Here is a 7,370-nt window from a genome sequence, read left to right as displayed (position 1 = left end):
ATCCCCGGCGAAGCCAACCCGCCCGACGCGAGATCGTCTCCGCTCGTCGAAGAAGCAGCTCCACACGCCGTAGTGTTCGGCGTAGACGGAGCAGAGCCAATCGAGGAGACACCAAGGCCAGAAGCTCTCGACCTCCTTTTGACAGCAGGCAACAAGCCAGCAGCATCCCTTATGTACTGATCCCGCCTACGGCAATAGGCGGGCTCACGCCTTTTATCTCGGATCTGTTTGAGAGTTTTAGCGGGAAGTGCTGCCACAATTCTTTGGACAATATCTGGGTCACCCCTATGACTATGCTCGAGTTGGAGCATCATCACAATCTCCTCAGCCGCAAAGCTGCCACCATCCCGAATTGCCCTGGTGGTCGGCTGAGCGGAAGCCTCACGCTCCGCATTTCTCATAATGGGATGACGATGTCTCTTGTGTTGGGTAAGACCTCTCTGAGACAGAAATGACTCGGTGCACTCCGGGCAAGGAAAAGGACCCGGAGCCCGGGCCCCAGGACACTTCGGGATGTGGCACAAAAGGGCGTGTTTAGTCGTGTAAGCTTTTCGGCATTTACGGCACTCGAACGATACCCCAAACGACGAGTGCTTCTCTGCATAGTGGCTTAATGCGTCATTTAAACTCAATGAGAGATAACGCGCTCTATCCTTCTCGGTACATAAGGGGCAATTCGTAGGCTCAAAGGGCAAAAGAATAATCATAGTCCGTTGGAGCGCTTGGTTGTCATCTGTGGTCCCCTTCAATTCCTGACGCGCGGGACATTGCGCGTTCAGGTCCGAGGCTTTAAGAGAGTCATAGTTACTCCCGCCGTTTACCCGCGCTTGCTTGAATTTCTTCACGTTGACATTCACAGCACTGGGCAGAAATCACATTGCGTCAACACCCGCGAGGGCCATCGCAATGCTTTGTTTTAATTAGACAGTCGGATTCCCCTAGTCCGTGCCAGTTCTGAGCTGAGCGTTGAAGAGGACGACCACGACGGCTCGCGCCGCCACGGAAGCCTCGCAGCAAGGAAGATCCGCGGGAGGCCAAGGCACGGGACCGAGCTCGGATCCCGGGACCGGCGCGAGAACGCTGACCGTTCACCTCGCCCAGGCCCGGCACGTCAGCCAGACCCGCTTCCCGACTAAGCCCGACACGCCCCGCTCCTCAGAGCCAATCCTTATTCCGAAGTTACGGATCCAATTTGCCGACTTCCCTTACCTACATTATTCTATCGACTAGAGGCTCTTTACCTTGGAGACCTGCTGCGGATATGGGTACGAACCGGCGCGACACCTCCACGTGGCCCTCTCCTGGATTTTCAAGGTCCGAGGGGAAGATCTGGACACCGCCGCAACTGCGGTGCTCTTCGCGTTCCAAACCCTATCTCCCTGCTAGAGGTTTCCAGGGAACTCGAACGCTTATACAGAAAAGAAAACTCTTCCCGGATCTCCCGACGGCGTCTCCAGGTCATTTTGGGTTACCCCGACGAACACTCTTACGAGGGCCCGAATTGTATGCGGTTCCGCTGCCGGGTTCCGGAATAGGAACCGGATTCCCTTTCGCCCGACGGGCGTGTGTCTTTCGTATAATATTTATTATTATTTCTCGACATTCGAGTATATTGTACGCCGTCATTGACATAGGATTTCTCCTAGGGCTTAGGATCGACTGACTCGTGTGCAACGGCTGTTCACACGAAACCCTTCTCCACGTCAGTCCTCCAGGGCCTCGCTGGAGTATTTGCTACTACCACCAAGATCTGCACCGACGGCGGCTCCAGGCAGGCTCGCGCCCAGACCCTTCTGCGCTCACCGTCGCGACCCTCCTACTCGTCAGGGCTTCGTGACGACGCGAGAGAAGACTAACGCCCGCTCCCGGTTGCCGCCCCACTTGCCGCTGACGGCAGAGTATAGGCTCGACGCTTCAGCGCCATCCATTTTCAGGGCTAGTTGCTTCGGCAGGTGAGTTGTTACACACTCCTTAGCGGATTCCGACTTCCATGGCCACCGTCCTGCTGTCTTAAGCAACCAACGCCTTTTATGGTGTCCCATGAGCGTCGAGTTGGGCGCCTTAACTCTGCGTTTGGTTCATCCCACAGCGCCAGTTCTGCTTACCAAAAATGGCCCACTTGGCACTCTGATCCAACGGTTATCCTCTTGATCTAATTTTCACAGAAATAAAACGCAGATTAAAAGATCTCTCAACTAAGAAATTTAACAAGCCTAATAATAACAATATAACAGATACTAATAATACTAATACTAACATTAAATATTTTGTCATACCATATATAGAATCAATATCTGAGAAAGTTGCTTCAGCAATAAGAAGACCTGACGTAGTGGTAGGATATCGTTGCATTAAAAAATTGAATGACTTCATAAAAGTTCAAAAGGACAGAAATAATTGCCCCACGAATTCTAACGTTATTTATAAATTGAATTGCAACGATTGTGACGCCACATATGTCGGACAGACAAAAAGACAGTTAGGAACGAGACTTAAAGAACATAAAAATAATATTAAATTAGACTCTGCTAGACATTCGGTTGTCACGGAACACATTCTAAACGAACAACATACATTTGACTGGGACAATATTAAAATTATGGATCATGAAAAGAATTACCATAAAAGACTAATATCTGAAATGATCCACATTAAAGAACAGAAAAATGGAATTAATTTAAATAAAGACACCGAATTGTTAGACAGTAGTTATTTTGACATACTTAAAAAATTTGCTGAATCATAATTTAGAAAAAACATTGGTAATAAATAAATACATCACGCTCTCTATTTTGACATTTGTTATTCAAACTTCGCAACACACACTTGAAATATCGGGAAAAAGGACTTGTTAAAACGATAATGTAAGTTGAAAGATTTTTTAATTTTTTCTGATATTGATTTAATTCGCGTATTATATCCGCAGCATGTTTAAATGTCGCATAACTTGGCATCTCAGACCAATCGCCTTGCATATCTATTGGTCAACAGCGAAGAATCGTTTTAATTTTATATTTTAATATTTAACTAACTTTGTATTTTTAACATTTAACTTTGTATTTTAATATTTAACTTTTATGTATTGATAAAGACTGTAGTGCAGTCGAAACGTTTACAATTTATATCGATTCTGTAATGGAATGTTAATTTAATTATTTAACTATTAATAAAAAATTTTTACACCTTATTTATTTGCTCGTTCAGTTGGCCTACTATATTTGATTTGTTCAATTTTGTTAATTTATACGAGCCTCTCATTAATTAACTTTGATATGTTGTGTCCATAAAACAAAAACAAACAGGAAATTTTCAATTTCCTGCAGTACTAGATTAGATTAGATATATTTATTGCTGCCCCAATTGGGGATTACAAGGCGCTTTTTTTTTTAAAGGAGCGTTCCCAAACCTTTATTCCTTCCTTCCTTTTTCCTTAGCCTAAACTTATACCTAAAACTTAATCTAATTACATTTTTCGCCACGCCTCTCCTTTTCGCCGCCTTTCTCATCTTTTCTCGCATTCTGCCCTACCTACACACACACACACGTCCGCCTTTCCCTAACCTTTCTTATTCTAAATTATCTTAACCTACGCAATCTTACATTCTACTTAGCCTATGTTGGACCTCCGCTTCCGGTTACCGTTATTCTTCCACTCCTGTCCTCTCCCTCCCTCTCTCTCTCTCACACACTCACTCACACACTCTCCCCGTCTCTCTCTCCCCTTATCTCCTACCCTCTCTCATCTCCCTGTCCTCCTTTTTCCTCCTTCTCCTTCTCCCCCCCTTTCCCTCTTGCTTCCTCTAACCTTTTTAACCATATTTCCCCTTCCCCCTCCTCTCCTAATATCTCCTTTACCATTTCCTGCCAGCTCTCTTCCCTTCCCCAATCCATACATTCCTCCCACACATGCTCCCACGTCTCTAACCCTCTCCCACATATCCTGCACTTCCTATCCTCCTCCTTTTCCCAATACCTATTTCCCTTCATTTCATTTCCCAGTCTGTACCTTGCCATCCTCCTCCATCTACCTTCCGCCCACCCTTTCTTCAAATAGCCCGGAATCCCCTCCCCTTTAATCTGTTTGTACCACTTATTATATTCCGATTTTATCATTTTTCCCACCCTCTCCTCCCTCTGTTCCTTTCCTTCCCATTCCTCAACTTCTTCCCATCTGAACTCCCCCTTTTTCCTTCTTTCCTCTATCTCCCTTAATCCCATCCCCTTACCCTCAAAAAATTCCCTTCTTTCTCTCTCCCACCCTGACAATTCCCCTCCTTTTTTTGCCCTTTCTTTAATCTCCCCCAAACATATTCTCGCCAACCATCCTCCCTTACCCTCCTCTAACCTTCTCTCATATCCCCATGCTCTTCTACCCATCCTTGTCCTTATCTTTTCCCTTTGCAATTCCTCCCTTACCATATATCCAGGCGTTCCCCAGTCCACTCCTAACATCCATCTCAGATACCTTTCTTGTATCCTTTCCAATCCCTCTCTCTCTTCCCATCCCCATATCTCCACCCCGTATCCTAAAACCGTCCATATTAACGCATCGAAGAGCCACAACCTCTTCCCCCAGTTATTCCCAAATCTCCTCTTACCTATTCCCCATACCTGTCCCATAATTGCTGCCCCTCTCTTTATTCTGTCCCTTACCTGTCCCTCTTGCCCCCCATTCCTTTGAATCACATATCCTAAATATTTGTACTCCTTTACCTCCTCTAATTTTTTTCCCTTCCAAAACCAACTAGCCTTTTTTAACCTCCCTCCCCCCCTTCTGCATCTCATCACCTTCGACTTCTTCTCATTCAGTTCCAGTCCCTTCCCCTCCAGATATCTCCCTAACCTCTCCATCATACACCTCATCCCCCCCTCATCTTCTGCCAACAGCACCACGTCATCCGCGTACGCTAATGTATAGACCTTGCCCTCTCCTAATCTCACACCCCCCCCATCTCCCTTTCTCCATTTCCTCCTCCAAGTCCGCCTATCAACATGTTAAACAGAAGCGGGCTCAGTGGGCATCCCTGTCTCACCCCCCTCCCCGTCCAAAACTTCTCCCCCACCTCCTCCCCTATTCTAACCCTGAACCCTATCTCTCCTAGCACTTCCTCGCACCTCCTCACCGTCTCTTCCTTCACCCCCCTCCCTCTTAACGCCGCCATCAACTTCACTCTGTCCACCGAATCAAACGCTGCTCTCAGGTCCACAAACAGTAGAACCATTTGCTTTCCTTTCCTACTTATTTGTCTGTTTATTAAATAATTTAATACATAAATATTGTCCACTGTTCCCATCCCTTTCCTGAACCCCGTTTGATTCGGTGGCAACATCCCTTTTTCCTCTATCTCTCCCCTCAATCTCTCTGCCAACACCGTCGCATATACTTTGTATAAAGACGGTGTCAGAGTTACCCCCCTGTACTCCGAAACCTCCTTTCCCTCACCCCTCTTCAAGATTGGCACCACCAGCCCCTCACTCCACTCCCTTATCCACCCCTCCCCCTTCCATATCTTATTGCACAACTCCCATACCCACTTCTCTATTCCCTCTCCTCCAAATTTCCACACTTCTCCCGGAATCCCGTCCACCCCCACCGCCTTTCTTTCCTTTATCCTACCTATCGCCCTCCTAATTTCTCCCTTTTCTATCTGATCTTCCCCTCTCTCCTTCTCCGTCCTTCTTCCTCCCATTATCACTCTCGATTCTACCCCTCCTAATAGATCTCTAAAATATCTGTTCCATTCCTCCATCTCAATCCCCTCTCCCATTCCTCCTTTTCCTTTTCCCCTTTCCCTCCTAACCACCTCCCAGACCTGCCCTTCCGTCCTCGCTTCCATTGCTTTCTTCGTCCACTCCTCATTCTCCTCCTCCTTCTTCTTTCTACATAATCTCTCATACTTCTTTTTTCTTTTCCTGTATTCTTCTCCTTTCCCCCCTATCCTCCTCCACCTTTTTAACTCCTTTACCACCTCCCCCTTCTCTCTTCTACACTCCCTATCAAACCACCCTCTCTTTTTTTCTTTCTTCTCCTTTCCTTCTCTCTCATTCCCCTTATCTAACACTTCCTGTATCTTCTTTTTCTTCTCCTCCCACTCTCCCTCTACACCCTCCTCTTCTTGTTCATCCCTCTGCTTCCCCCAAATTTCCCCTATCTTCTCCCTAAATTCCTCCTTCCCCTCCTCCGTCCAGTTCCATCTCCTCCTCTTTTTTCCTTTTCTTTCTCCTCCTCCTCCTTTCCCTTCCAACCACACTATTAACGGCATGTGATCCGAGTCCATCCTTTCACCTATCTCTAACTTCCTGATTTCCTCTCCTACCTCCTCATTACCTATTATGTAATCTATTACCGATTTCCCATTCGGTCCCATATATGTCCACCCCCCTTCCTCATCCCCTGCTATTCCTCCATTCATTATCGCCCACCCCTTTTCCTCCAGCTTCTTCACCAACCTTCTCCCTTCCCCATTTACTTTTGTATCTCTTGATTTTCTCCCCTTCCCTTCCTCTCCCTCCTCCTCTCCTATCTCCACTCTTCCTCCTAAATTTCCCGTTCTTGCATTAAAATCCCCCCCTATTATCGTTCTTACTCTGTCTCCCTCCTCCTCCATCCATTCATTCATCTCCCCTAGCTTCTTCTCCATCTCCCCATTTATGTACACTCCCACCAACCTCCATCTCTCCCCTCCTTTTCCTATCCCCACCTCCACCATTCCCTCTTTATCCGCCTTACACTTTCCTTCTATTCCTACCCCTTTTCTCACCCCCACTATAATTCCCCCCATAGCCCTTCCTTTTTTACTCTTTCTCCTCGCATATTGCACCTCCCATTTATATCCTCCCGGCATCCTCCCTTTTATCCTTTCCCACCCTTTTTCATCTACCCATGTTTCCAGAAAAAACATTACGTCCCATTCTCCCACCGCTTCCCAGAAGTCCGCGTCCTTATTTCTTAATCCCGCCACATTCCAGAATGCCACCTTCCATCCTTCCTCCCCTTCTCCTTCCTCCTTTCCTTCTTCCCCTCCTCTCCCTTGCCCTTTACCTCCCACTTCCCTCCTCTCTCTCTTTCTCTTTTTCACCCTTCCTTCCCCACTCTTTCCCTCCCCTCCTTTCCCGTCCCCTGTATTGCTTCCATCCCCTTTCCTTCTATTCCCTCCTCTCTCCTCTCTTCCCTCCTCTCATCCCCTGCTCCTTCCTCCTTTAGTTCCTCTTTCACCTCGTCCCATCTCCACCATTTACCTCTCATCCAAATTCTCCCATACCTTACCCATGCCCTCCTTCCCTCTCTTTCTTCCCCTCTCGCCAACTCTCCTAATCTCCACATCATCCTTCTTTCTTTCCACGTTAGATCCTCTTCAATCCTCTCCTCC

At 47.1% G+C, this 7,370-nt stretch overlaps 1 pseudogene; it reads right to left on the bottom strand.

The window, feature by feature from the left end:
• Positions 1 to 3,091, bottom strand: LOC146722454 (large subunit ribosomal RNA; annotated as a pseudogene; the record flags this gene model as incomplete).
• Between the last annotated feature and the right edge of the window lie 4,279 nt (positions 3,092 to 7,370).

Source organism: Nylanderia fulva, unplaced genomic scaffold (assembly GCF_048542155.1).
Source record: "Nylanderia fulva isolate GAGA-0341 unplaced genomic scaffold, ASM4854215v1 Scaffold311, whole genome shotgun sequence".
Classification (NCBI taxonomy): domain Eukaryota; kingdom Metazoa; phylum Arthropoda; class Insecta; order Hymenoptera; family Formicidae; genus Nylanderia; species Nylanderia fulva.
This window is presented reverse-complemented; position numbering and strand designations above follow the sequence as displayed.